Source organism: Chenopodium quinoa, unplaced genomic scaffold (genome assembly GCF_001683475.1).
Source record: "Chenopodium quinoa cultivar QQ74 unplaced genomic scaffold, ASM168347v1, whole genome shotgun sequence".
In the NCBI taxonomy this organism is placed as follows: Eukaryota; Viridiplantae; Streptophyta; class Magnoliopsida; order Caryophyllales; family Amaranthaceae; genus Chenopodium; species Chenopodium quinoa.
In genome coordinates this window covers 735,191-748,474 of record NW_018745120.1, presented here as the reverse complement: position 1 = coordinate 748,474, position 13,284 = coordinate 735,191, and the positions used below count along the sequence as shown (strand labels likewise).

Here is a 13,284-nt window from a genome sequence, read left to right as displayed (position 1 = left end):
CCACAGGTGGATACCCTAGGGATTGAATTTAATAATCCGGACTTTATGACCAATTTCCTTAGGATAAGCAAGCGAAAAATGAGACCCACGAGATTTTATGACCCTTCGGTAGGGAATGCTCTAGGGATTGAAGGGGATATGAGGCATCTATTTTCGTATGCTAGGATGGAGACTTGTTTAGACTTACATGCAAGCACATATAGAAGACTTACACTTGAGTTTTTATCCTCTTTATATGTGCACCAAGACACCGCCCTCTCCCCGCGGTATATGACTTTTCAGTTGATGAACCAACCCCATAAAATGACCATAGAGCAAGTGAACACGGCTTTTAGGTGGCGATCGGGTGGCAAGTTTGGGCCTAAGGATAAGACATCCAAAAACTTCTTCCCGGGTGCCTTTTGGCAAAAGATCACCGGTAGAACCAACAGGAATCCTAGGTCGGATAAGGCTTCTTCGATTGTAAACCCCGCTTTCCGCCTTGCTCAAAGGTCAAAGCCCTTACCATCTTCGCTAGGGGGGATAGCTCCGGAGCTGTCTCTAGTAGAGAGCTTCTCTTCCTATGGCACCTTAGTGAGGGGGATGGGAGACTTGACTTAGGGGCTTGGTTGGTTGACCACCTAGAGGATGTTGACAAAGGGGGTGGGGTGATCACCATTGGGGGAATGATTACCATTATTGCTGTTTTCTTTCACCTTGATTTTTCAGGTGAAGAGATCTTACCGGGGCCAACCCGGCTTGACATGAGGGCTCTCAAGGCCATGCAATGGCTAGAGGAGACCCAAGAGGAGGATATTGTAACACCCCAATAATTCTCTCTAAAAGAAAACCTGTAAAAACCTGTAATAACCTGTAAAACCTGTATAACCTGTAAAACCTGTAAAACCTGTAAAACCTGTAAGAGAATTATTGGAGTGCTACCGCCACGTCTTAAAACGTTAAGGCTAGTTTCAGAAATCAGCAGCGGAAAACTAACTTAGTTTTTTTTTTAAAAAAAAGAAAAGGATATAAGTTTTGAAACTAAAAACCAAAATCAGGCTTTAGACTTACAAGTTGGAACCATAAAGGCCCTTATTCAAAATCCAAATAAAATAGGAAGTAAAATTATAGTCAAAATAAACTCAGTCTATGAAGTGAAATAAGCTAAGTAATTAACCAACGCTCCACTCAATTCCCATCACCCTGATGTAATTTCAGTTTATGCCAAAAACCTGTGATGAATCTGCTCCCCAATATTACAAGTGTAAGGATTGGATCATTACAGGGTCATTGAAGGCGAAGGCCATGACCAAAGAAAACACACAAAAGCACGCGATCAGCAACGCTAAGTACATACAAACTATGAAATACAGTAAAGAGTCATAGCATGATACTAACAAGCATTCCATACACTCACAATATTATCATTGAGTCGAACACATGACTCAATAGTTACTCATTACTAAGTTTTTATTTAAATAGCATTGATCACTTCAATAATTGATTGGATTAAGCAATAGACCAGGTTGTCCCCCTGTGCTCTATTACGGAACATTAAATAAGAAAACCCTATGCCTCCTTTCGGAGACATTGATAAACATCCAATGGCAGACGGGCGCGACTCCGTGGCCATAGCTAGTATGAGATCTCATCTAACTCATTATAATTTAAAAGAATTTAAACAAGAGACTCGTAGAGCAGACGGCCTCTGAAAAGTGCACGGCTAATACCCCGTGAACCCCAACCCCTGATTGTCATTACTCTAGATGTGCACAAATCCAGAGTTTTATTGCTCATCCTTCTTGCACTTTACGTGATTTACCAGTTTAAATTTGGTGATGACTCATATGCAAACAACAAAACCAATCATACATCAATCATTCAAATCATTCAAGTTTCCAATTCAATTCTTAATTTATCAGTGACAAACATCATTTATTATTGAATCCTTTAACTACCTCGGTGTATAAACCCCTTAAATGCATAAGGCACCTCATATCCACAATCTTGTCTTATAAGACTTTAACTCTACCTTTACTCATTCCATTTCAATACAAATGAATAAGTAATTAAAATGATTCATTCCATATGTATACTTGTAGTTTTGCTTCTAAGCTCTCCTTGTAAAGTATTGCATAAATAATGCTCATAAGGAAAAATCAATGCAATTTCTCATACATGAATTAAAGAAATCATCACATTTATCATCAATCAACTCATTACCAAACAATGTCAACCAATCCACAAGTTCCCTAGCATGATTCTAGGTTTTTCCAAGTCCCTAAGCATGCTCCTAAATCAGGGTTCCTCGTATTTATGTACGTACCTTGAGTACACAAATTGGTTGGCCACTTTAAGGCTACAAGTCACCTTCTATGAAGTCCTCTCTAAACAAAACAACAATAGCTCAATTAATACCCAAGCAAACTGTTTTACAGCAATACCAAACTATTTTAAAATCCTATAAATCATTGAAATAATACTCTTAAATTATTCCCAATAGCCAAAGTTAATAATTTAGTACTTGAACTATGAGTTCATATGCTAAAATCATAAAAGTATAGCTTATAGCATAAAATTTCAGCACTTTAAAGTAAAATTATAAATATGAAAATTTAGTTTAAAATTATAAAACAACCGCATAAACATTTTCATTTGAAATAATCATTCTATAGCATGTTAGTATGTTGAAAACTTGAAAATCCATCATAAAACCATGATTTAAAGCTATTTAAAGTTGGGTTTAAAATCTGAAATTTTAGTTTAGTAGTAGAATATAGGGATACAAATATCTAAACTTGGAATATATAATTAGAATTCAATTATATTCATAAGTACCCACTTAAACCTTCAAATTTCACAACTTAAACCCTAGCATATACATAATTTGAAATCTGAAATTTAGTTTATAATCAAGGTAATTGAATTTAAACATAATTTTATACATACTATAATCAAATAATTTAATCTTCCTACTTTGAACCCAAAAATTCAGCTTTCTTAAAAATCTGAAAATTATTATACTCATCAAAATTTAAGGTTAGGATCATAATTAAACACAAGGTAAGTAATTAAATCAATCATTCACGTTTTAAACCCCCAAATCATGAAAAATCGACATTTAAAACCCAAAATCAGCTTTTCTGAAAATCTAAAAATTACATATAACCATCGAAAATTAAAGGTAGAACCATATTTAAATACAAAGTAATTAGTTAAATCAATTATTCACGATTTAAGCCCAAAACATTGCAAAAATCACGATTTTTAAACCCTAATTTCGTAATTAATAAAATCTGAAAATAATCATGTACTTAGTATATCATAAACTCAACAATTTCTCAACATAACTCAATAAATTTGCAATATTCATCATGTATATGCATAATTAAATCAATAATTCATATAAAGATTAAATTTTTAAAGAAATTAAAACAAGAAAAGAGGAAGATAGAAGAGAAGGGAAGTGAGGGGAAACCGGCTGGTGGTTCGGGCAGCCGCGACGGGTCGCCGGTGGCAGCAGCAGTGCAGCGGCGACAGCAGCCACGCAGGCGACAGTAGCAGCGAATTTTATTTTATTTTTATTTTTTTTGTGTGTTTCGTGAATGAAGTAGGGAAACAAGGGAAAGGGAGTAGGGGAAGCAGTAGGTGGGTTTATAGGAGGTTTTGGGGAAGAAGTTTACTTAATTAAAAATGAGGGTATGGGCTCTTTTTTTTTTGTTAGAATGGTAGTCATGGCCCAAAGTAAGTAATTCGTTTTTATTTTGTGAAATCTTTCCAAAATATTTTTTATATAAACATAAAATTATTAAAAAATATTCGTATACATAAAAGTATATAATTATTATTTACTAAGAAAAATATGGGGGATTACAATCTACCCCTCTTAAAAGAAGTTTCGTCCCCGAAACTTAACCCAAAATCCATAATTTCTCAATACTATTACGTTTTGTATTGCTGTAAATTGCTTGTTTCTCAATCATATATGCCTAACAAATTGAGCTCATACTCGATAACTCGTACTTAGCCCAAAGTTTACGTACTTTATTAGCATGCAAACACAACAATACTTGGGAATAATAAGCAAGTTCATGCAACTTAAAGCAATAAATGGCATAAATGAGGTAAAACGCGAAATCACACTGCATTCTACCCCTCTTAAAAGAAAAGAGTTACGCCCTCGTAAATCACCTCGTCAAAAGACTTGGGGTATTTCTTTCTCATCTCTTTTTCGGCCTCCCAAGTGGCCTCTTCGTATTCATGATTAGACCAAAGGACCTTCACTAACTTCACATCTTCAAAAAGTCTTTAAGAACCTTCTATAATACCCTGGTAATCCCAAGAAACTATGAACATTAGCCACATTCTTAGAAGTAGGCTGCTCACTTACTGCGTTGATCTTTGCAGGATCTACTGATACACCCTCCTTAGGAAAAGTAGTGCCCTAGAAAAGCAACATTTTCCAACTAGAACTCACACTTTGAAAACTTGGCATACAACTTGTTACTTCTAAGAGTTTCCAGAATGATTCTCAAATGTTGAGCATGTTCTTCTTCATTCCTCGAGTACACCAATATGTCATCAATGAACACAACCACAAACTTATCTAAGTATTCACGAAACACTCGGTTCATCAGGTACATAAAAGGCATGACTGCAAACTCAGCTTCCCTTTTAGGTGGCATCCCCGAAATCTCATCCGGAAAGACATCTAAAAATTCGTTCACAATGGGTACATCCTCAATCCGCCTATTCTCACCCTTACTCAAATCTTGGACACAACAAAAGTACAATGGATACCCCTTACTCACCAACTTCTTAACCTTTAAAGCAGAAATGATCCCAATACTCTCCCGACTTCCTAAAACGTCTATAGGACACCTTACCCAAAGGATCACTCAGGTGCACTCTCTGTATCCCACAGTCTATCTTAGCTTTGTATAAGCTTAGCCAGTCCATCCCCAGAATGACATCCAAGTCCCCCAAGTTGAACTCAATAAGATTCGATGGAATAACAGCCTCTCCTATTTTCAAAGGCAAGCCTTTGAATAACCTATTGTATGGGGGATTACAGATTGTTTCTTGTGGCTTGTGGGAGGCAAGTCCTATGCATATCTCCTAAATCCCGAGAAGACAGTCCTTTACAATCCCGAAAATTGGCTCTTCGCTCCTGATTTTGACGGTGACAGCGATGGTGATGATGATGATGATAATGATGATGATGATGATGGTGGTGGTGGTGATGATCAGGGCCAAGGGGAGGAGCAACCCCAATAGCAGCAAGGCCAGCAACAATTTAGGCAAGGGTCTGATTCCCCAATGCCGGAGGCTAGGAGTAGCTCATCTAATTATGAGCAGCGCTTTGACGACTTACAACAAGGTTTTCAAGGCCTCCGCACGGATTTTGAGGGATTACGGCTGTCCAACGAGAGCGTTAGGAAGTCTAATGAAGACATGACGCTTGCTTTCACTACCATGAGGGATAGCTTCGATCGTCTTCATGGTGAGCTCACGACTTCCGTTCCGTTTACCGCCAATTCTACCCGGGACCGAGCTCCCAAGGCGGTGGCCCTAGCCATTGAGGTATACCCCTTTTTCCCTCTCAATTCCTTGATGTCTAACATTGAGGACAATGTTTATACTAGATTGGGGGGGTGAATTGTTGCTCCATAGTTGCTTCTTGTAAAAAAAAATAAGTATATATATTGTTAGCTTTTATTTTTCCTTTTCCTTTTCTAACCTATTTCTTTGTCTAGTGTTTGTTTTGGATTGTTTTCATCTCATTGTGTAGATTTGAAGATTCATAAAAGCAACATTTGGAGAATCGTCAAATGATACGGTTGCTTGGTTGTGCCTTCAAGAGCATTTGGTGAGACCTTTCTTTTAGTTTTTATTTCTTTGGTGTGCTTAGTCTAGGATAGTTTTAGGATGGAGTTGAATGGTTCGAGGATGTTTGATTGGTTCTAATGAAGCTGGGATCGTTGATGTTGATATCAACGATCATTGTTTGTCGATTGGGATTTACTTGGATATATATGCCTCTTTGTGAACCGTTTGATTTCTTCCTATTTTCCTTTGTTTTGGCTTTTCTTAGTTTTGAGCATGATATGGCAAGATGATGTATTTGGTTTTGGATTTTTGCTCATGTATTTGGACTTGATTCTTGCAATGATTGTGCCTTAGAATGCTTGTTGTTTCTTGTGTCAATGATGGATTGCACGGTTTGAGAGTGCCCTTGGTTGAAATAGAAGAGATTTAGCTAAGGTAGCTAGGCTAGAACTTTTGAGATCATTTGAAACCTTAGTTCATGGGTTTGTGGTAAGATGGAGTTGCTCCCTATAGTAGATTTAAACCCTTTGGTTGGTAATTGCTTAACTTTCTTCATCCCTTGTGAGGTTTTAATTGTTCTAGCCTTCATCATTCTTGTTGAGCGACACTTTTGGATCCTTGATTACGCATGTGTTGATCTTTGTGTTGATTTTTAGCCCCCAAGACCGTGACTTAACACCTTCAGAGGAGGAAAAGGGCATATTCTCATCTTCATTTTACTTCTTTTTATTTAGTTACAAATTGATTTTCTATTTTGCATCAACCTACTTGCTAGCCAATTTGAGCCTTATATTTCCCATTCTTGTTTACCCACATTACAACCCTAATGACTGAAGTTTCACCGACCCTTTAGTAATGAAGCGTTTGGCTCGTTGGGCTGTTATTTGAGCGGATTGCTTATAAGCAAGAATTGTGTTTTGATGATTTGGATCTAAAAAAAATAAAAAATTATAAAAAAAAAAACAAGGGGTTGAAAGCTGAATTTGAATGTGAAAATGCAATGTAAGAAAGCTTTGCAAAGCAGAAAAGAAAAGAAAGATTGCAATGTGAATGTCGATTTGTATTTCTATGAAAAAAAAAGTCGTCCCAAGTTTAAAAAAAAGGCAAGGACATCAAATAAAGTTTCAAGAAAATGGGGTTTGTTTTGAGTTTAGATTTAATAAAGTTGGTAGTGTGACATATTCAAGGTTATGCTTATTCAATTGTGATTTGGTGCGTTTCTTGAGTTTTGTTTTGAGGGTGACGACTCATTTGCTTCACTTAGGATACACCCCTAATATTTTAATTTGAATTCTCCTACCTTTACCCTTTGCTAACTCATTTCAACCTTTGTAGGGCCCTTAGACTTTAGAGGTGTGTGGCCTATAGACCGGTGGAGGGAGATGATTTTCAACCCTATAGAGAGATCATGCGTAATTGAGATGTCGGGATATCTTCGTTATTTCCTCAAAATATTTGAATCTTTTTCCGGTTCCTTCGTGGAATCATGAGGAGCTAGCTAAAGGGATAATTTGATACTAATGGGGAGGACGCGGACTGTTTAGATGGGGCTAGGGTGAGAATGAATCACTAGTTCTCTATGCTTGGTTTAGATTTGTTTCTTTCAACCATGGGCATCTTAGGTCGTGTTTTCTTTCGTTTATTTGAGAAAAGGGCTAGCATTCTTTGGCGTTTATTTATTCTTGTGAGTCCGAATCAAGCATTCTTCCCGTTTTTGAGATTTGATGTGATTTTAATGCCTTGCCATGTTATGTAGTCTTCGTAGTTCTTGCCTCATCTCTACTGTATATGTTTTGCTCGAGGACTAGCAAAAGTCCAGCTTAGGGGGATTTGACAGCGTACTTTAGTTGCGCGGTTTTAGGGTGATTTAGTGCTCACTTATTGCCATATTCTAGCCATTTTTGCTCTCTTATCGCTTTGTTTCCGCACTTTCGTCATATTTGTCATGCTTCACGGGTTTTGTTAGTGTTTTGATGCACTTTCAGGGATGCTTGGACCCCTACGGGACATCCCGATGGTTGGGATAGAAGCCATGGCCTTGAACATTCTTTGGCTAGGCAAGATTTTCATTTGAAGACCTCCTGGGGCTGTGCACGGTCGTGCAATGCTTGGCACGGTCGTGCGAATAAGTTTGATGATTGGAAAAGCCCTCTGTGATGGTTGTACGGACGTGCTGGAATTCGCACGCCCGTGCTGAAAGCTGCACGCCCGTGCTGAAAGCTGCACGCCCATGCTGAAAGCTGCACGCCCGTGCTTGATGATGGCACGCCCGTGCAAGATATCTGCTGATAACGTTGAAGTTTCTGCCTTGGCTGCACGACCGTGCCACGCACTGGCACGCCCGTGCCATATTTGGCACGCCTGTGCCAGGCCCCTGCTCCAGTTTTCAGCTCTTCTAACCCTTCTGCACGGCCGTGCAGTGTTTGGCACGCCCGTGCCGATCTATTTCAGAAGCAGTTTCTTGTTCTCTCCGCCCCCTTTGTTTTGGACTATTATAAATAGACTAATTGCCTCATTTATGAGGGTATCCAGATTTTAGAGAGAGAAAGTCTTGTAATATCACCCCTTGTTGGGTCTAAAACAATTTTCTTAAGAGTTTAGCTTAGATTTCATCAACTTTGACATCTTTGTACTAGTATTCAAGATTATTATCAAGATTTGGCAACATTTGTAATCAAGATTTTGAAGCTTCATTTTAGTAACTTTTCTCTTCCACTTTACTTGTTTTCTTATTTATCATGCTATACCTTGTTATTTGAATCCCTTTTAGTTCTTTGATGATTGTTGTTGAATGTTGGTTCTATTTTTAGTAAGTTACTATTCCAAGTTTGTTGAGCACGATGGAACCCTAGATTTTGATTTTGTGCTTTTCAATATGATGTGTGAGTAGTTCCTTAGCTAGGGGTTGGGTGAAACCCAACCTAATGGTGATTATGTGAGTTTGGGAGTGATTTTGATGATGGGTCGTGATTAAAATGGATTATATGGGATTGCTTGTTAGTTCCTTATGATAGGAGTAATTAACCTAGATTATTGAACTTGATGGCATGAAATGTTTGGTTCGACATGGAAATGTGAGTTGAATGTTTCATTACCTATTACAATATGATTATGTATCTTTTGTTGCTAAGTTAATGAGGGATCTAAGCTTAGTGATTTGAGTTGTTTTCATATCGTTTGAAGTTGGTCTTGCTTGTGGTCTTTGCTACTCCATTACCCTTGTTCCTCCGTATTTGCCTAATTGCTATTGGTTGAGTGAATCCCATTCCCCTAGTGTTTTAATCCCTTGAATTTAATCCTTAATTGTAGTTTGTTAGTTAATCACCACTTATACCTTGATTTCGAATTAGCTTGAGCGTTAAGATTATTTAGCAATTGATTCCCGTTCTCCGTGGACCAAACCCTTGCTTGCCATTGTACTTGTTTGAGTGAGGTGTTTGTTATAAATGTGTTTGACCTAGCCTAGATTGTGCGACCGATTTAGCGCTTGTCAGATACCCTATTTTAAATGTTCAAATCGAATGGACTCATTATTTAATTCTAAACCACAATTAAATAGAAATGGAATAATAATTTACAGAAAAATTAAATTACTCCATTACTGAATGGTTTAACATGGTGTTTTACATTAAGATCTCCACAACTTAATTAAAACACACAAATAGGGAATTCAAAGTCAATCTCCAACGTGCCTGATTCCCATTGCCTCAACGTGCTTGTTTTGTTTCACTTGATGCAAAGGTTTAGTGAGTGAATCGGCTACATTGTCGTCCGTCCAATGTTACAAATTCTGATTTCACCCTCGGACTTCCATTCCCTTATCATGTGAAATCGCCTCATGACATGTTTGACTTTTTGATGCTCCCTTGGCTTTCTGGCCTGAGCTATAGCCCCACTATTATAATAGTAGAGGTTTATTAGTCCCTTTATTGAGGGGATTACACCAAGTTCTCCAACGATCTTACAAATCTAAACTACCTCCTTAGCTGCTTCCGAAGCTGCCAAGTATTTTAGGATATTCTTAGGATATTCTTGGCCGCAGTCCAATGCGCCTCTCCTGGCTCTGGTTGGTATCGGCTCGTAGCACTCAAGGCATACGATACATCCGACCTAGTACATATCATGGCATACATGATCGATCCAATAAGTGAAGCATATGGAATCAAACTCATCCTCTCTCGCTCATCAGGTGTCTTTGGACACTATTTCTTGCTGAGAGTTATGCCATGTGATATGGGTAGGTGGCCTCTCTTGGCTTCCTCCATATTGAATCGTGCAAGTACCTTATCGATATAAGTACTTGGCTCAATCCAATCATCCTTTTAGATTTATCCCAATAGATCTTGATGCCCAATATGTACTGTGCCTCTCCCAAGTCCTTCATTGAGAAACACTTTCCAAGCCAAGTCTTTACGGACTCCAATATTGGAATGTTGTTTCCAATTAGCAATATGTCATCGACATATAAGACAAGGAATGTGATGTCACTCCCACTGACCTTCTTGTAAACACAAGACTCATCTGGATTCTTAATAAAACCAAACTCACTAATGGCTTCATCGAATCGCAGATTCCAACTTCTTCTTGCCTGCTTTAATCCATAAATGGACTTCTTAAACTTGATAACTTCCCAGCATTTTTTGGATCTACAAAACCTTCCGGCTGTGTCATGTACTCAGTTTCTTCCAAAATCCCATCAAGGAAGGCGATTTTGACGTTCATTTGCCATATCTCATAAAATAGTGAATTTGCCTGTAACCTTTTTCCCCCAATCTAGCTTTATATACATATACATTTCCATCTTTGTCAGTTTTCAATTTGAAAATCCATTTGCAATCGATAGGTGTGTAACCTTTGGGCAAATCAACCAAGTCCTAGACTTGATTTTCAAACATGGAGTCCATCTCGGATTTCATGGCTTCTTGCCATTTTGCGGAGTCGGGGCTCGTCATAGCTTGTTTGTATGTCGCTGGCTCATCTCCATCTACAAATAGGATGTCTTGATCTTCGGCTAAGATAACACCGAGGTATCTGTCTGTTTGAGATCTTGGCCTTTGCGACCTAAACAGGGTAATATGTTGAGCATTTGCATTGTCATTTTGACTTTGCACATTGTCAGTTTGACTCTGATCAATGTCAACAGCTGCTTCTAAAGCACTTTGATTGTTAGTTTTGTCAAGTTGACTTTGTTGCTCATCCTCTCGAACTTTATCAAGTTCGATTTTCCTCCTACTTATCATTTTGGAAAGATATTCCTTTTCCAAAATGACACCGTCTCGAGCAACAAATATCTTGTTCTCAAACTAGTTGTAGAAGTAATACCCCTTGGTTTCTTTTGGATAGCCCACAAAGAAACGCTTGTCAGATTTTGGATGAAGTTTGTAGAAAATTAATCTTTTGACATATGCTTCGCAACCCTAAATCTTAAGAAAAGACACTCGTTGAGGTTTCTTCGTCCATAATTCATATGGAGTCTTTTCGACAGCTTTTGACGGAGTGCGGTTCAAAGTGAGTATCGCGGTTAAAAGTGCGTGTCCCCAAAAAGAGATGGGAAGATTGCTAAGACCCATCGTTGATCGAACCATGTCTAACAGAGTTCGATTTCTCCTTTTGGAAACTCCATTCCATTATGGAGTTCCAAGAGGTGTTAATCCTGAAAGAATACCATGTTCTTTCAGATGATCGTCGAATTCGTGGCTCAAATACTCGCCACCTCGATCCGATTGAAGTGCTTTGATTTTCATGCCTAGCTGATTTTCCACTTCACTTTGAAACTCTTTGAATTTCTCAAAAGATTCAGATTGGTGCGTTATAAGGTAGACATAGCCATATCTACTAAATTCGTCCGTGAAAGTGATAAAATAACAATAACCATTTCTTGCGGTTATGCTCATTAGTCCACATACATCCGTGTGTATAAGACCCAATAAGTCACTAGTCCTTACTCCCAACTTGGAGAATGGCTGCTTTATCATCTTGCCTAATAAGCATCCTTCGCAGTTTTCAAACGACTCTAAGTGAAATGAATCAAGAATCCCTTCATGAAGAAGTTTCTTGATGCGTTTGATGTTAATGTGGCCAAGACGACAATGCCACACGTAGGTTTGATTTGAATCAATGGTCTTAGCTCTTTTGGTGGTATCATTAATGATAACTTGTTATTTTGTATGATTTTAGAGTGATTTTGAGCCTTAGAATTGTGAGAAATCAATGCCTTATTTCACTAATTACTCTATTTTTATGCATTTTTTGTGTATTATATGCTTCACGGGTTTGCTAGTGTTTTAGTGCATATTTAGGTATAAATATGGCACTTTGAAGCTTTTGGACAAAGAAGAAAAGAAGTTGGAGACAAGAAGAGGAAATAAGGGAGCTATGGAAGAATGAAAGAAGCAAGGAAAAGTGTCCAAGAGTGAAATAAGAGCATTTGGAAGGGTTTTGGAAGGATTTTTTCACTAAGGCCAACTTCAAATGACCATAAATTTTTTTCTGCTCAAGTTTTTGAAGTGATTCAAATTGGAGATTAAAGTTCATCTCAAGAGCTTTTCAACGGCTGGTTACATGCCTTATTCCAATGAGTAATAAAGAAGTTATGACCTTCCGAAACGAAGCTATTTTGCTAGAAAAAGCTGCACGTCCGTGCCAAAACGTTGCACGTCCGTGTCAAGTGATGCACGTCCATGAAAGGTTAGGAAGTAGCTATTGTTCTCATTTTAACAGGTCTGCACGCCCGTGCAACCTTTGGCACGTCCGTGCCGACCTGTAGACAGGCCGATTCTTGTTTCTTCCGTCCTTTTACTTGGGGGTTATATAATATCCCTTTAGCTTCATTTGTAGAGAAATTTTTTGTAGTTTTTAGCTTAGGTTAGGGTTTTTAGAGATAGAAACTCTCATTTTCTAGAGAGAGAAAGTGAGAGACACTTGTTGAAAGCTTGGATTATGAAGAATTGAAGAAAGGAGATTTGAAGATTTGAATACTCCTTGCAATATCAATGAGAGTTTCTTACTCTCTCTCCTATTTTGTTATTTTATTTACTTATTTTTGTATCTTTTCATCCTTAATTACTTGTTTATGTTAGATTAGTGTTTGATTTCATGTTCTTAGTTGTTAATTCCTTTAGTTTTGCAATTTATTATGATTTGTGAGTAGTTCTTTTACTTGGGATGGTTGAAACCATTGATGAATTTACAAATACTTGTTTGTATGTGTTGATTTAGCTAATGTGGGATGTTAATTAGTTGAGCTTAAGTGTTCTATTGTTAGTTCTTGTAAGTGGCCATTGCTAGAACTATTTATCTAAGCTTTCTCAATGAAGGATTGAGAGATGAACTTGAGTTAGCTCCCTTATGCTTAATTGACTTAAAATGCCATGAGAATAGGAATTTCTAGTCAAGGGAATTTTTATGTCATCGTGATTATGCTTTACCACTTGTTTTATGCTTTATAACCACGAGAGTAGGTTATATTCATGACTC

At 37.8% G+C, this 13,284-nt stretch overlaps 1 long non-coding RNA gene across 1 annotated transcript; it reads right to left on the bottom strand.

Moving 5' to 3' along the window:
- Positions 1–1,019: 1,019 nt before the first annotated feature.
- LOC110710086 lies at positions 1,020–3,812 on the bottom strand. The gene is made up of 3 exons (XR_002509116.1): positions 3,458–3,812; positions 2,306–2,366; positions 1,020–1,222 (listed from the first exon to the last, which is right to left on the bottom strand). It is a non-coding gene; the product is annotated as an uncharacterized LOC110710086 (long non-coding RNA).
- Positions 3,813–13,284: the final 9,472 nt, after the last annotated feature.